This window comes from Macaca fascicularis, chromosome 12 (genome assembly GCF_037993035.2).
Source record: "Macaca fascicularis isolate 582-1 chromosome 12, T2T-MFA8v1.1".
In the NCBI taxonomy this organism is placed as follows: Eukaryota; Metazoa; Chordata; class Mammalia; order Primates; family Cercopithecidae; genus Macaca; species Macaca fascicularis.
The window spans coordinates 87,183-104,672 of NC_088386.1; the positions used below are offsets into that span (position 1 = coordinate 87,183).

The 17,490-nt window shown below is 47.8% G+C and overlaps 1 protein-coding gene and 1 long non-coding RNA gene across 2 annotated transcripts in view; one reads left to right on the forward strand and one right to left on the reverse strand.

Annotated features, from left to right (window-relative positions):
• LOC141408151 (uncharacterized) overlaps positions 1 to 17,490 on the forward strand; it is a 165,417-nt gene that overhangs the window by 21,969 nt on the left and 125,958 nt on the right. The gene's annotated exons all lie outside the window — the stretch shown is intronic.
• LOC135966482 (uncharacterized) lies at positions 5,957 to 7,390 on the reverse strand. Its single transcript, XR_010579790.2, has 3 exons — positions 7,259 to 7,390; positions 6,996 to 7,147; positions 5,957 to 6,365 (listed from the first exon to the last, which is right to left on the reverse strand). It is a non-coding gene; the product is annotated as an uncharacterized lncRNA (long non-coding RNA).

Consider the following 17,490-nt stretch of genomic DNA (forward strand, 5'->3'; position numbering starts at 1 on the left):
TGTGGAACACCTGACTGGTGATGCTAGGAGAATGTGATTTGTTTTCTTTGTAAGTCTAAAGTCTAACGACCTTGTAGAGTCTTTATACCTATCTCTTATAAATCAGCTTTAATATACTTGAAAATGTCCTCATTGTGCCCTTGAAAAGCAGGCTCACATTTTAAAAGTCATCCTTTTAAAATCCTTTTCTGCAGCCTGTGCCCTTTGTCTGTTTTGTTACCTTCACTGCAACATCATGAAACAGGGACAAGGGCTAGAATCTATTTCATACACAGAGCTTGAAACAGGGACAAGGACTAGAATCTCTGTTTCATACACAGAGCTGAACTGTGCTGAGCGACCTGCTATGCTGACGTCTGTTTCTGTCATGAGAGGAAACCCAGGCCTCTTGACTTTTCCTTTTGTACATTTTCAAAAAGAATATTTTTTCCTCTCTTGGGTCCATTCCATTGTGGGATTCTCTCCTAAGGCTGTTTCTTTGCGTTCCATTTTGACAAGTATGATTTATTTCTGAGATGATGAAAGGGCAGTGAAAAGGCCTGGGAAAGAGAAAGCAGGAAGAGAAGGAATCGTCTCATGATTTTAGTCAGAAGGAAATCACTCAGACAGAAACGCTATTCCAAGTGGGTCAGATCCCAGGAAGTGGGATTGAATAAGTGACATGATATCGCACAACTGTTTTACATTCTTGCTGTTGCCAGGGGTAACGAAAAGAACGAGTATATTCATTCCGAGGTCAAATATATATCTTTGCTGACTCTGACTATAATTAGCAGAATTCGTTCAGTTCAAGTTTGAGAATACCTTTACAGAAGAGGGTCTTCGTGCCCGTGTGCCTATTTCTATTTATATGTTCACACGTATTGGAGTATAAATGTGTGTGTGCTGTGTGTGAGACCTCATTATTTGAAACAAGAAATGTGCAGTAGAGCTTATTAATTACGGGAAGGTACATTTGGGGGATAAACCACTTTGTTTAGAATTGAATAATGGGGTCTTTGAGGGATGTATATATGTATGTGTGTTTGCATTTATGTGTATGAAAGTGTGTATTGCATGTATATGTGTTGTGCATGTATGTGTGCCTTTGTGTGTAATGTACATGTGCATGCATGTGTATATGTGTGCATGTGTATTTGTGTTGCATGTATGTGTGTGCATGTGTTACGTGTTTAGGCACGACTGCACATATGTGCAAGTAGGCATGCATGGATGCTCATGTGTATATAGTTATACATGTATATTTGTGCATGTTATGTCTACACACTTACGTATGTATGTGTGTCAGAATGTGTATGTATATGCATGTGTGTTTGAGTGTTGTGTGTATGCTTGTGCGTGTGTGTTTGAGTGTTGTATGTTTGTGTGCGTGTGTTTGAGTGTTGTGTGTATGTGTACGCGTCTGTTATGTGGTGGTATTATGTGATTATGTGAACGTGTGTGCATGTGTGAATGTATGTATTGCATATAGGTGTGCGTGTCCATGTGTGTGTGTGTGTGTGTGATATGTGTCTGTGCATGCATGCATGTGCACATTTGATTTGTGAATCCTCTCTGGGAGGGGCATGTTCCTGGAGACAGTGCATGGGATCCTCCGCTGTCCTCTCAGGGAGAGAGACATTGTGAAAGTTCGAGCCATTAGGTAAACATGCCTGATGTTCTATAAAATATATATTTAAATATACCACTGGGGTTAAATATATGTTAAATGGGTGCAAAGCTGTTATATTGCATTAAAAGTCATGTTAGTACTTCCTGGTTAAAGGCTTTGTGAAAGATTTCCTGTACATGGGACATAATACACCACACAGAATTACAGCAGGTCAATGGTATTTGCCAGGAGGTCTGGCTTATGATTGGTATTTCTAGTTGCAGACATGCAGGTTGAGCTTTGCTGGACTTAGAGGAGGGTCATTGACTCTGCCCACTGAATGATACCAGCGTCTCTGCTGCTTCCTTTTTCTGCCGGCTTCATCCAGAGCTGGGACAGCTGCTCTCAGACGCATTGTACTTTTTTCTACATAAAAATCTGCAGCATTTGTTAGCAGTCCAGTAGCAGACCGAGTGGCAGGTCCAGGGGCAGGTCCAGCGTCAGGTCCAGCATCAGGTCCAGCGGCAGGTCCAGCATCAGGTCCAGGAACAGGTTCAGCGGCAGGTCCAGCGACAGGTCCAGGGGCAGGTCCAGCAGCAGGTCCAGTGTCAGGTCCAGCGGCAGGTCCAGCCAACTTTCCACATGGCCCATGTGAAAATGTACCCTCTCCCTTCCATTTTTTAAAGCAGTATCATTAGTAGAGCCTACTGCCATTTCTCCTTGAGCTCCTCACAGTGGATGGTAAGCATTTGCTTTATTAAAGCAAAGTTCCGTGCTCTTTGTGCTAAGTCCCCTCTGCCTTTCTGTGAGAGGCTAGAATTGGGATCGACCCTCAGCTGTGCCAGAGCCTTGGTACATGTCTCAGTTCTGGAATCTACTCTGTGCTTGTTGCCTTCCATCCACCGACAGCCGTCTGTCTTCCTGTCACTCCTTCAACACGGAGTCCAGCAGAGTGCACACAGGTGAGCCTGTGTGAATGCTGGTTTTGTAGGATCTTATCGGGACCTTAGTCATCTTTTCACTAGGAAACCAGACACTGCAAAGGACTTAAAGAAAAGCCCAAAGAAGCCGTATCAGTAGAATCATAGAGACAGAATTCTACAACCATAGGAAGTGGCATTGATTATCATGAAATGTGCATTTATGTGAGGCATAGTAAAACATCACATTTCTTACTGGGTAAGAGCTTGGAAAAGATTATGAAAGTATAACTGACTCTACTCTTGTATCGTAGAACATGGTAAAATGATGCAAGGTGTTGTATAGAATGGAACAAACAGAATATAATTATATAGAGTAGCGCAGAATAGAACAAATAGCATAATGTTATATAGGGTAGCATAGAACAGAAGAAACAGTGTAACATTATGTAGTATAGTATACAATAGGAAAAATCGTATTACATGGTCTAGAATAGAACAAGTGGGATAGTATTGTAGAGTATACAGTTGAACTAATGACGTAGTATTGCATAGCATAATACAATCTAGATTAGAACACACAACATAGTATTAATATTACGTAGTGTGGTGTGGAATAGTAGAGTCGCATGGCACAGAACAGAGAGGATAGTGTTCTGTAGCACTGATGCAGGAGTTTTGCTCTTTAGCTCAGCTGGGTCCAGGTTCTTGTCTAATGACCAGGAAGAAACAGGCACGGGGACATCGAAGAGTGAGTGCAGTGGAACTCGTTAAGCTAAAAGTTAAGCTCTCAGCGAAAAGAGGGGTCCTGAGAGCAGATTGCTGGTCGCCCCCTTCCCAGTTGACTACAAGGGCTTTTATATAGAAGCTGATGGGGCTGGTCTCGCTGTCTAAGGAGCAAATATCTGGTGGTTCCACCCCATTCCCTCGTGTGCATGGGGACCTTTAGTCTGCTGTGAGCATGTTTAGGAGGGCCCCCCCGTGCAAGTCCCCCTATCTGCACAAAACATGGGCTGGAGGCTCTCTGGGACCCTTCCCTTACTGTCTGCCTAAAGCAAGCTGGCTAACTCCTTTCTGTATAGAAGAAAATAGAATAGAATAGAACAGATAGTACAGCGTTTTATAGTATGGAGTGAAGCTGTAGTATTCTATCATAGAGAATGGAATAGTATAGAATAGAACAAACAGATCGTACTAGTGTAGTATAGAATAGTAGCCTCATGCAGCACGGAGCAGTGTTGTTCTCCCTATGTACAGAGTGTAACCACCAGGAGAGCGTTCTTCAGTGGGGCGTCACTGGCCCTTCATATTTCTTTGGTTCTGCGGAAATGAGGAGAGGAAGTTAATAGAGGGGGAGGAGGTTGGCTTTCTTACTTTTAAGGCGCTCATTACTTCTTGGGGATCATTTGATGGTCCCCTTTGGTAGTATTCTGTGAAGCAGTCTCTGTACTCTGTGTAGGGTGAAATGTGGAGCAGTCTGTGGACTCTGTGTAGGGTGAAATGTGGAGCAGTCTGTGGACTCTGTGTAGGGTGAAACATGAAGCAGTTGAGAAAGGATGAAGTCAGAAGTAGCTCAGCAGAGATGCACCAACTCTTACCTGGGAGACTGTGGAGCAGTCTGTGGACTCTGTGTAGGGTGAAATGAGGTGTTTTGTGTGAATTGTTGTCTCATGCCTGGCACATGGCAGAGCCTCCGTGGATCTTGCCGTCGTGAACCCTCTGATAACTTCTCTACAGTGCCCTCCACACTATAAATACCACACATTGTGGGAAGTCCGGGCCTTTTCAAAGGCTGGGTTTCATTTTAACAAAATTGTTATGCCCTGCTTATTTGGAATGGCCAGATCATCCTGCACTTCTGACTTCACCTGTCCAGCTGGGTACACCTCCCTGCGTGCTGCCAAGGTTTACGGCAGAATTCCCTGACGCCACTACCCTCACTGCCTGCACCTGAATCTGCTGTGGGGTCATTTCCTTATTGGACTTGTCTGGGGACCTCCTGAGGGGTGGATGGGTGAGGACTGGGTTATCTGGGGAAGGTGTTCATGGCATTCCTGTTTTCAGTTTGTGTCTCTGTTGGAAGAGATGCTTTTAGCACATCCGTTAATCCAGACGTGATTAGCAAGGAGTGTCTCTCCCAGGTAAGAGTTGGTGCATCTCTGCTGAGCTACTTCTGACTTCATCCTTTTTAAAGTCTGTTACAAAGAGAACTTTGGTTTCTCAAGGTTTAAGAATTGATGTCAAAGAGCAATTTAGTGTTCTTTTTGAGTCACCAGCCTTGCTGTGGATGATTCATGAGTCCTTGGTGGTTAGGGCCACAGCACAATCGGTGGGCCGTCTGTTCCCCACCCTGGTGGATACTTTCTCACCCAAAGAAATGTATTCTGTTAACATGTCTCAGTTAGAATATTTTAGTAGGAGACAGAGTTATGGCTCTTGTTTTAATTTGTAATAGATGATTACTGTAGCAGGGTCAAGGTTGAGACTTGCAGTGTAGCTCATGGAAAACATTGATTAGAAACACCCAAAATATATCACCAGCTTTGTTGCTGCAGCTCCAAGGGACTAGGAATGCATATATATTTTTTCTTTTGTTATTATTTATTATTTTTATTTTTGAGACAGAGTCTTGCTCTGTCACCCAGGCTGGATTGCAGTGGCATAATCTCAGCTCACTGTAACCTCTGCTTCCAGGGTTCAAGAGAATCTTGTGTCTCAGCCTCCCAAGTAGCTGGGATTACATGTGCCTGCCACCATGCCCAGCTAATTTTTGTATTTTTAGTAGAGACAGGGGTCTCACCGTGTTGGCCAGGCTGGTCTTGAACTCCTGACCTCAAGGGATCTGCCAACCTTGGCCTCCCAAAGTGCTTACATTACACACATGAGCCACTGTGCCTGGCCGCCATGATCATTTTAAATGTGGCACTGAATATCTGCCTTTTTTTTTTTTTTTTAAGAAGTGCAAATGTTACCTCTCACACCTCTATTCTGTTGCTGGCCTGGGCTGGCCAGCAGGGTTCCCAGGCTCGAGGCCATGTCTGAAGTGTTGTTGGACAGTGTGGATCTGTGACCCCTTGGTCTTTGGGGACGTGGGGCACCCCGAGACACCCACAGTCTTGCGAGGGCTTACGGCTCTGTGTGTGGCTGCTGTGAGGCAGCCTTCGGTGGGGAGGAAGGAGAGCAGAGCCCATCTGTCCTGGTGCGGAAAATGCCCAAGAAACCAAAGAAATGGTACAAAAAAAATCATCTGCCCTGGTGCCATTTCTGTAAAAAAAAAAAAAAAAAAAAAAAAAAAAAAAAAAAAAAAAAAATTCACTCTGAATGTGGTTCTGTGCTTGAGGAGGATAGAAAATACCTGGAAAGGCACAGAAAGTGTTCTTATGGGGTCAGCGCCGGGAAGTGGGATGGGAGGCTTGGGAGTGTGTGCAAAGGAGGAAGTGGCATATTTTATTCTAGTTTATTTGGTAGAGCAAGTGATGAAAGTGAAGCTTGAGTGATCAGAGTAGCTCGGCCTGGCCATGGGTAGATCCCAGCGTGTCCCGCCTCCCGCCTGCAGCTGCAGCTCTGTTTCTCCGTCACAAATGAGACAGGTGGCCTGAGGTTGTGGGCCGAGGAGGGGCAGCTCGGTGTTCCCAGCACCTGACTGTTCAGGCTGCTCTTGGGCCAGCCTGAGGGAAGGGGCGGAGGAGAGCTGGGAGGGTGCACAGTGCGTCCTCCTCCCCCGCCCTGGGACTGAGGTAAGCCCAGGCTGCTGTCAGGATGGAGGAAGATGCCCTCAGGACGGAGGAAGAGGCCGATGGAGTTTGGTCAGCAGCCAGTGTTGTCTTTCCCACAGGGGATACGCAGTGCCCCAACTAGCAGGAAAAAACTCTGCTTTAGTTTTTAAATTTTGCTCATTCTCTTTATCGTGCTGGTCATGGTAAGATTTGGATATTGTTGGTAGGAATCAGTGTCAATTGCGTACAGTTGACTATTGTCCAACACAAGCTTGAGCTTTGCGGGTCAACTTATAGGTGGATTTTTTCAACCAAACTCAGGGAGAAAATACAGTGTTCTGCCACGTGAAACGCATGTCGGAGGGCTGATTCTTTGTACACGCAGAAAATACAGTGTTCCTGCCATGTGAAACGCGTGTCGGAGGGCCGACTCTTTGTACACGCAGGTTCGGCAGGTCCACCTGTGGGGCTTGAATGTGCCTGGATTTGGTGTCCATGGGGTCCTGGAACCGACTCCCTGAGTCCAGCGAGGCTGGCCCCGGGATCGACTCCTTGAGGACAGCGAGGCTGGCCCCGGGACCGGCTCCCTGAGGACAGCGAGGCTGTTTCTAGTAGCAGGTGGTTTATTTTGTGTTTTCCCCCTGGCTCCACACCCCGTTCTCAAAGACACGGCTGTCACAGGGGGACCAGCTGGGGCAGGGGAAGAGTGGAGGGCACCTGGTAGAAGTGGCCGTGGACTCTCTTAGGAACGATAACCGTGACACCTACCGTAGACGAAGATGTTGTTGGTCTGCACTCTTCTCGTGTTGGTCTGGGGCATACAGTGGCCGTGGGCTGGTGTGGTCCACAGCCCCGGTCTGGGGCATGCAGTGGCTTTGGGCTGGTGTGGTCCACAGCCCCGGGCTCCGTGGTCCCTGACCCTGAAATCCCATCCGGTCCTGTGTCACCTTGGGCCAGCTGTCTCCTGAGGGGAAGGGAACAGGGAACAGCCCTCCCCGCATGGCCTCCCCAGCACCACCCACCCCCAGGACCTCCAGTGTTGACCCTGCTGGGGGCTCCTCTCTCCTGGGGGGACCTTGTCCCAACAAGAGGACTCCATGGGCTGCAGGAGGTGTCGAGCTATTTTCTCTCCTGGAACTGGGTTGCTGGCAGCTCCCAGATGCAGGAGGAAAGGCTCAGAAGTGCCTTCATAATAAGGAGTTGTTGACGTGAACTTTGGACAGCAAACACTGCTTACATTTCCTTTTCCATTTTGATGCGTTAATGGTGTGCGGCAACACCGTGACACACGGGGATGCAGGTGATGGGTGACCCCCCCGCAAGGGGGCCATGCACCTGTTTGATAAGAAGGCATGCTTCTCTTACTGCAAATAAAAGCTTTTAATGGTTTTCTGCCAGAAAGACCCTGTCCTTTATGTAGGATACATAGCGGATCATTTGGCAAGGGATTGGGGATTTGGGGTTAAACTAAAAACAAATTAATTTCATTTTGTAGCACTCTGAACCCATTTGAGTTAATTATTCATTGAGAATTTGAATAGCACACACTGTTCTGACTTCCAATTTCCCCCTAATGAACGGCATTTGCTGTAACATGACAAAACCCTTAGTCTTAGAATTACTGGGTAATGTGGAAAAAGTCAAAGTTGGTTCTCTGTTGTTTTGCTTTAAGGAAATTATATTACTTTGCAGCCACTTAGTTTTCTCCTTTCCAGTAAGAAAAATTGCTTTCTTACTACCTGAAAATTCGTGAAGGTCAAGGGGACACAGGCTGCAGTGCATTAAAAGCCACCATCAAATGTGGACGTGGACCGAGTTTTCCCCTGTTCTCTCCCACCATCAAATGTGGATGTGGACTCAGTTTCCCCCTGGTCTCGCCCATCATCAAATGTGGACTTTGACCCAGTTTCCCCGTGTTCTCGCCCATCATCAAACGTGGACGTGGACCCAGTTTCCCCCGTTCTTTCCCACCATCAAATGTGGACGTGGACCCAGCTTCCCCCTGTTCTTGCTAACCATCAAATGTGGACTTGGACACACTTTCCCTCTGTTCTTGCCCACCATCAAATGTGGACACGGATTCAGTTTCCCTCTGTTCTTGCCCACCATCAAATATAGATGTGGACCTAGTTACCTTCTGTTCTCACCCACCATCAAATGTGGGTATGGACCCAATTTCCTTCTGTTCTTGCCCACCATCAAATGTGGGCATGGACTCAGTTTCCCTCGGTTCGTGCCTACCTTGCCACCATGGCTCATTTCACAATCACTCAGGAAAGGAAGAAACATTATTTTTAATAGGCATGAAGGCAGTTGTTTTTAACCTAAGGAACAGGACATAATTCCAGCAATGGGAATGACCAGCCGAGTGGGTCTGTGTGAGGTTTGGAAGAAAAAAAGGATTTTAACTTCCCCTCTCTGTGTGTGCCCACCTCCCCCAGTTGAGAGTCACAGATTTAATTACTTTAATTTTGAGCTTAAAATAATTTGACAACCTAACAAAAACTACTACAGTCCTATAAAATTCTGCTGTGTGTTTGGTTTTTCAGTTGCTTTTCTGAATATGGTAAATGAATGCATTATGAGTTGTTATTTTAGTAATTGCTGTAAAAATTAATGTATGTTATAACCAAGTGTTATAAAGTTAATTTAGCACCAAAGGAAAGCTAAAGCTGCATTGATTTCCCAGTGTAGTTGTGCATAACAACGGCTCCATGAGGCAGGGGCTGTGACCTTGCAGTCTGGTGGGAGCAGGTGCCACCCGGCTGGTGCGTTCGCTGCCCGTCCCCTCTTGCTGCCAGGCAGCTTTGCAGTTTCCAGGCTATGCGGGAATTGAGGCCGGTGGTCAGTAAGAGACGGTGGGTAGTTGGGTGGTGCAGGTTGACGTGGGGTGGAAGGAGGCGTGGAGAGCCTGGGGAAGCCTGGACAGCAGCTCCGGTACCTGCACAGGGGAGCAGGGTGCAGCGGCACGGGACAGTGAGTAGCTCCTGGAAACAGCCGTTGGGGTTTTTATAGATGAGTCTGTCTTCAGCTCTGCATCCCTTTCCTGCTGAGTCCGGGTGGAGAGTGGAGGCGTCGAGCGCTTGTTTCTCCAGGTGAGGGCCCATCGGACACAGCCAGTGTTTCCTGGAGTCCCCTCACCTGGGAACGTGCCCCTGCTCTTTTCAGAACAAAAGAAATCTTAGTTAAACTTGACACATCACCTTTCCAGAAGGTGTTTAAGTCTGTATGCCTGTTAAGTCACCTAACTTTAAAAAGTAATGATACAATATGCTTCTTTTTAGGGGAGAAAACCTAGCTGATTTAAAAGATAAAATCAGAGGTTGGGGTCGCAGCATTGTGGAGGAGACTTGGTTTATGTCCTAGTGGGCAGCAGTGTTTCCTCAACTATGGTGTTTGCTCTATTATTACATTACAGAGGTGACACTTCAAGCATAGGGAAATGGAAGGCAAAACAGCGCCCCCATTCAGAGATAAACGTTATCAACATATTCATGCACTTCCTTCTGCTGTTTTTGCTCTTCACTTTTTGTTTTAAGACCACGTTCGTAGGATGGATATATAATTGTTTATGGTGACTTTAAAAGCACCTTTCTTGCTAAAAAGAGTATTTTTTCAGTCTGGAAAATTTAGACAACATGTTTTGTTTAAAAATTAATTATAATACCACCGTGAAGTCATCAATGTTTTTATACATTTTCTTGGTCTCTTTATGGACTTAATAGATACAATTTAACAAATTGGAAATAACGTAATATTATGCATAAAATGTTTCTTGGCATTAGAGATGGAGCAGAGAGGAGGCACAGGGCTTCCCGCTGGCTGAGGTCCTCCCAGGGTGTGACCAGCAGCCTCCCAAGTTTAGGGTCTGCACGGAGTAAGATTTCTAAATTGCCTTACACCACAACCCCTGCAGCCACGCGTCCCTTTGATAAGGGGGTGTACTCTGATAGATTTTTCAAGACAAGAGTTTGCTGGATCTGAGGCTGTTTCAGCTGCTTCTGGAGACGGCAGGTCTGGGACGTTTGTGCCAGCTCTCCCTCAAGACCCCACGGATGCCACATCCTCATCTTTTGGAACCCAGTGTTGTAGAGGAGAAATCTGAAGCCAGTTTGATTTTTGCTTCTTGGTAGGAAACTGATGTTTTCAGGCTTTTCCCCTTTATTTCCATAATGAAGATGATGTCCAACCTCATCCAGAGGTGTGTTTGTTACCTTGTCGGGAATGTCCAGCCCTTATGTCCCCCTTCAGGTCCTCAGTCCCTTTCTCAACTTCCTCGCAATCCTCCCCATCTCATCCATCTTCACTGTAATTCTGTTATTTTTTTTCATTTTTGTGCTCACTTTCCCATGCGACTTTTGTTCTTGTTTCACAGATGCCCGTGCCAAACTTTATGTCTGGGGCTCGAGGGCCGTGTTTTATTCTGTCTGCCTCTGCATGTACTTTTGAGAAGTGGGGTTGGAGGTTGCCCCCCAGGTGCTGTTTCAGCTGGACCTGCCCAGATTCTGTGAATTGGGGGCGTCGGGCAAATCCCATGTGGCTCTATGGTGGGCCGTGCCGCTGAACCGTACGTCTGAGGTTTGGGGGCCGTGTTTCATTCTGTCTGCCTCTGCATGTACTTTTGAGAAGTGAGGGTGGGGGTTGCCCCCTGGGTGTTTCAGCTGCACCTGCCCAGACTCCCTGAAGTGGGAAGGTCGGGCAGAACCCGTGTGGCACTACAGTGGGCTCTGGTGCTGACAGAGCAAGAAGCCGCACTCCCAGGACGTGCTTGCAGCTGTGGGCAGGACTGGGATTGTGACAGGATCATTTCCTTCTCTAAAATACATCTCAACTGTTATCCAGAGGGTTGGCTGTAGGCTTTCAACAGCTTCACTCTTCTTAGTTACCAGGAGACAATTCACTAAACAGAGTTGCTGTCAGGGTTTAATTAGGAATTTCTGCGAGAGGCTGGTGGTACAGCTCCCTCTTCAAGCCTCCTGCAGCCTACCCGTCCCCACTCTTGGGCCCAGCCACCTGCATTGGTCTGTGGAGACTGCACATTCTCTGTTCTCCTAAGGGGCTCCTGGACTTCGGGACAGCCTTGGTAAGTTGATGTGTAACTCCCAGTCTCTTCTCTCTTTAAGTAAGTACGTTCATGGAATCCTGATCTTCGAAATTGTTTCATCTTTGTAAAACAGCCATAGTTTCCTAAGCCACCTTGTGTCTGAGTGTGAATCACTTGTTATTTTTCACTGCAGAATGAACAGAACTGGAATCATAAGATTTAGAGGGTGATGAAAAGACAGAGGTTAGCATATTCCATTTTCTCACCTTTTCCTTACACTTTTTCCTTAAATGCACCCCTCGTATGTCTGTGAAGTTCTTCCCAATTCTGTAACGTCACTCTATCCGCAAGTGGAACATTTGTGAACACTAACAAGTATTGATGTATACACCTCTGCAACCCCGCTGGAATTAATGCTTTTTATTTATGAATGGATGGTCATCAGATGGCCAGAGGGATTCCCTGTGAATTGCGGGGGTCCTCATGCCTGCTTGTGAGTGACATGCACATGGCGAGGGCTAGGGAATCTCAGTCTCTGTGATTTGAGTTTTGACATCGTTTACGCAAGGCAGGTGGATGACTCTTTGAGCTTGGCATGCTCCTGGGTGGCACAGCACAGCTGACATGGAGTGGGGCAAGGGCTTGTTCCACGAGTTTCTGTGTTTTTGTTTTTGTTGTTGTTGTTGTTGTTATTTTTTTTGAGATGGAGTCTCTCTCTGTCACTCAGGCTGGAGTGCAGTGGCGCGATCCAGGCTCACTGAAAGCTCCACCTCCCGTGTTCACACCATTCTCCTGCCTCAGCCTCCCGAGTAGCTGGGACTACAGGTGCCCACACCACGCCCTGCTAAATTTTTTGTATTTTTAGTAGAGACGAGGTTTCACAGTGTTAACCAGGATGGTCTCGATCTCCTGACATTGTGATCCACCCGCCTTGGCCTCCTGAAGTGCTGGGATTGCAGGCGTGAGCCACCGTGCCTGGCCTGTTTTTGTTTTTTTGAGACGGAGTCTTGCTCTGTCATCCAGATTGAAGTGCAGTGTCATGATCTAGGCTCACTGCAACCTCCACTCACTGCAACCTCTGCCTTTCAGTTCGAGCAATTCTCTTGCCTCAGCCCCCCTAGTAGCTGGGATTACAGGCATGTGCCACCATGCCTGGCTGATTTTTGTATTTTTAGTAGAGACAGGATTTTGCCATGTTGGTCGGCTGGTCTTAAACTGTTGGCCCCATGTGATCCACCCGCCTTGGCCTCCCAAAGTGCTGAGATTACAGGCATGGGCCACTGCACCCGGCCCTGTGTTTGACTCTTAAATCTTCTTTTTCTTTTTAATATTTCTGTTTCTGGACGGCCACTCAGTGGATATGGAGGAAGAGTTCACAGATGTCCGTATTACATTTCTTACTTAAATTAGCCTCCCTTGAACACTGCTGTAGGGTACAGATGCATGAAAGGCTGAAAGGGTGGTTGCGTCCCAGTAAGTGTGAGCGTGGAGCTGGTCTGTGAGACCCCGGTGCCAGTGAAGGCACCCGTGTGAGATGGCCTGGGATGGGGGTGTTCAGAGCCCTGACCGTGGCACACACCCTTCAGCTTTGATGTTTCAGGCCATTGCTCTGGTCATCAGTGAGCAGAAGGTCTAACAGCAGTGATATTTATCACTAGCTGTGTTGGCCAATGTGTTAGGAGGGTGAACCTGTTTGACTTAAGCTGTTTGACGGGTTTGCATTTAAATAGACAACTGGTGACCTGGTGCCTGGACGCTTGCTCTGTGACTTGCCCTACGTGGCTTCTCCCTCTGGTATGTGTTAGATGAGATGGGCGTGTTTAGGGTGGTGTGGCCCTAGACTAGAAATGCAAACCCTGCCTCACCCCAGATCTGCCCCACCCCAGTGTGACTTTTGGAGATGGAGGCCCAGCATCCTTCACCTGCCCTCCAGGGTGATGCTGAGGATGCTGAGGTTTCAGAGCGCTGCTTTGTTGGCACTCCAGCAAGTCCTGCTTAAAGAGGCCAGGATCTGAAATGGCAGGTTACCACATTGTATAGCAGAAAAATAGAAACGTTTCCTTAGAATGGGCGTAGGAAGAAAAATGATTTCCTTCACCATATCTGGAAAAGATTTCAAATTAGCAGGCACTATTTGGAATTATTAGTGGTCTCCTGTATTTCTTATCTTTTTTTTTGTTTTTTCTTTATTTTGATACAGGGTCTCACCCTGATGCCCAGGCTGGAGTGCAGTGGTGCAATCTTGGCTCCCTGCAACCTCTGCCTCCTGGACTCAGGTGATCGTCTCACCTCAGCCCCCTGAGTATCTGGGACTACAGGCACGATACCATACCTGGCTATTTTTTTTTTTTTTTTTTTTTTTTGTAGAGACGAGTCTTGCTATGTTGCCCAGGGTGGTCTCAAATTCAAGCATTTGTCCTGCCTCAGTCTCCCAAAATGCTTCTGTACCCCTGACCCAACAAGGAATGACAAGAGGCGTGAGCCACACTCCTGGCCTCCTGTCTTTCCTTGTTGGAGCAGGGATGTAGAAGCACTTGCCGCAGCTGACTTGAGTATATCTCGTTTTGCTTTGTTTTCGTCACGGGTAACCTGGCAGTGCTGTGCACCAGTGCTGCTGGCCAGTTGTTTTTTCGATGGACTGGCAGAAAATCAATCTGAGACCCGGGTTCCTTTCTCCCCGGGTACTGACCAGGTGGGAGAGGAAGGACGTTATCTGAGTATCAACTTCATGAGGGCTGGTGGGGAAACGTCAACTTTAAGGTGCCTGGGATCTAAGGCATGGAACCCAGAGTGCAGCGGAACATAGGGGATGTATCCTTGGGAGCAGAGACGTGCGGGCCAGTGCCCTCGTTCCTGGCAGGTTCTGAGTGCAAGAAAAGGTTAGTGACCCAGCCGAAGTCACGGAGCAACCTGCCAAGACCTGCCTGGATGTGTGGCTGGCATCTGTGCTGGCCCCAAAACTGCCCATTTGGGGATTCCTTGCAGTTTCAGACCCATCTAGGGGTCCGGATAGGGTCCCAACCATGACCTCAAAGAAAGAGGTGTTGCCTTGAGATCCTCCAAGGTGAGGGTAGGAATTTTTTTTTTTGTTTCAATTAGCAATAATTTGTTGTGAATGATCTTGGACCTATTTTCCACTTCTTTGTATAGGAAGAGAGACAGACTAAAAAGTCTCAATGTGCCAGATGCCATGTAATGAAGTCGTGGGTTTAACATTGTTGATTATTATGTAACATCACGTTAAGTGGAACATATTCACACGTGTCCACAGCGTGTGCGTGTGCCCAGTCCGATGAGCACGTTGGGTTGGGGTCGCTGCTGGTTCATGCAGCCCCTCTGGGTGGTGCTTTCTCTGTGACTTGCCCAACACCGTTGCTGCTGCCTCTGTTGGAGTTCAGCCTTGACCGGCCTTGCTGCCACCAGGTTCTCGGGGCCTGTGCACCCTCTTCCCCGCGCGCACCCTCTACCCCGCGTGCACGTTCTTCCTGGGGCACACCCTCGTCTCCGCGAGCACCCTCGTCCTCTGTCCTGCCCACCCGGGGTCTGCTGTGTGTTTCTACTCAGCCCATGCCTGCCTCTTGCTGTGAGCTCAGTTTATTGAGGTGCGGTGAGAAACCAACAGAGGGGAGCAGTGTCCCAGCTTGTCAGGGCAGGAGGGAGCCTTGGGCATCTCTTCCCCAACTCTGGCGACCCACCCTTCGCGATATAGTGCTGGGGAGAGAGGTGAGTTCTAAAGGTAAGACGGCCGTGATTTCCTGAGTCTTAATTACCTAACACTGGGTCATCTGCCATGTCGCCTCATCGAAGGGCACCTCTAGAGACAAAGCAAAGCCTCTGGTGGCCGTGGGCGGGGTGGCCATGCCTGTGTGTGGGTTCTGTAGAACCTACCCAAAGCCCCTCCAGCCGTGGGGATGTTCAGGCACTTGCCGCCTGTAGGAAGTGTGCGTTAGCCACGTGGTAGGTGCGGACGCCTGGAGGGATAGGCACAGGCCCACAGGCGTGGTGAGTGTGGGAGATTTAGCCACGTGGGGACGTGTGGCGGGATAGGCACAGGACCACAGACGTGGCGGGTGTGAGAGAAAGTGCACAGAGTGCCCAGCAGATGGCGTGTGGTCAGCGGAAGCCGTGAACACAGGCCGGGCTCGGGAGACACATTTGGAAATACACTTTAAGCAACATCAATGGATAATGCTGCGATTTGGTTTCCTCCCGTGGTCCAAAACATGTTCTAGAGATGCCGCTGCTTTGTGTGTACCTGAGACAAGGGTCTAAATGTATTAGGGCCTTGATGTAATCTGTAAGACAGGTACAAAATGCCTATTTCAACGAGGCACTGAACAAGAAAGCGTGCTCTATTCAGTGCAATGAGAATGCTTCATTGTCATAAGCAAAGTAAAATGCCTCCAAGGCGAGCTTGCCATGTGTTTAATGACCTTGGACACGAGCCTCCTAAACCTGCCAGAAAGTGCTTCCAGCGTGGCTTCATGCAGTGGTTTCATGCAGTGGCTTCAGTGGAGAATGTGCATATGTGGCTGATACTGAGAGCTGCGCAGCACCCTCCTGACCTGACGCATGCCCATGTGTGGACCGTGAGCCGGGCAGCACCCTCCCGACCTGACGCATCCCCACGTGTGGGCCATGAGCCGGGCATCCTGACCTGACAGGTCCGCATGTGTGGACCATGAGCCGGGCAGCACCCTCTTGACCTGACGGGTCTCCTTGTGCCCATTGTGGGACCTCCGTCAGTCAAACAAGTGACACATGTCAAACTGAAAGCAGGGAGGAGGGTCCAGGATTGCACGCAGGCTCCATGTCTCATCCTTCTGAGGCCTTCTGGGAAGCCAGGAGGGCAGTGGGGTCTTTTGCGTGTTTCCTCCTGGTGGCTATGAATTTGTACCAATGGCTTTTTGCAAAAGGGCCCGGAGGCGGAATCAGACCCTGTCTTAGAAAGGATGACGTCTTCACGGGCACCTCTTTCCGCCACTCTAGTGCTCCTGTGATTTTTCAATATGTGCACCCTGCAGACTTCAGCCTGTTGGTGTCTTGGGGGAATAGATACCAGGATTGTTCCAATGTGTGCAAACCTGAAACAGGAATTTCTCTGCGTTAAGTTGGTCACCAAAATGGGAGGTAAGGGGAGAGGGGAAGGAACTTCTTGGCCTCATCAGCCCTTTTCTTGAAACTCACAGTCAAACTTTGTCAAATTCTAGATGATGGTGCTTTAGTCGATGCATTTATGTATGTTATGTCTTGTTTTCTGAGTATGGTGCTTCGAGAATTTAAATATTAAGGTGAAATTGCCATGCACGGTTGAATTGGCACCATAATTTGACTCTCTGTAAAGCCTTTTGGTTTTCTGTTAGAGTGACTTACCATTTTTTGAGTTAACTGAAACAAACTCTGCTGTCAGCACGAAGGAACCACTGTCTAGTTAGGACATCCAATTAAATAGAATTCTCCTAAATAGAGCGTGCTCTTTTCATAAATTTTAAAAATTCATCTATTCATCAAACACATATTGAGTACTTATCACCCTGGTTGCTAGTCACTGTTCATATATATTTTTAAGGAATTACTTCCACCTAGCTCTGAAATAACATTGTATTTAGAATTTAGCCCAGAGGTGATTAAGCATGAACTTTTCTCAGCAGTCTTGTTTTCATTTTTACTTGATAACATGTTCTCAGACTCGGTGCCCAGCTGACGTTACTGTGCATTGCCCCAGGCACACACCTGGCCGGCGCTGTGTCTCTGGGGCTTTAGAGCAGGAAGGAAGGGCTGCCAGGTGTCTGGCCCTTCCATGTTTCCCTGGGGGAAGGATTAGGCCTTGGGCAGGAGTCTTGGCTTGTCTTACTGGATTAGCTGGTGTCATTCAGTCAGCTCTGCCTTGGTGTTAAGCTCTGGACTGACTCTGACCTCTGAGTGGCAGAGGAGAGGATGGCGTTTTAGAATCAGTCATGCAGACCGGGGCACCCAGCAGGTCTCGGATAAAAAGTGGTGGCAATTGATCACTTCCCTTTTTGGGAGAACTGTGTGGATTGACTCAGACCTCTTTCTTTTGATTTTATCTTGAGACTTTGCAGAAGCAAAAATGCCTTTAAAAAAAATTAAATGATGGGCTTTTGTAATGTTTGTGTCTCCCCAAGATTCACAAGTTGGAATCCTCACCCGCGAGGAGATAGTGCTAGGAGGGGGAGCTTTGGGCGGTGAGGAGGTCGT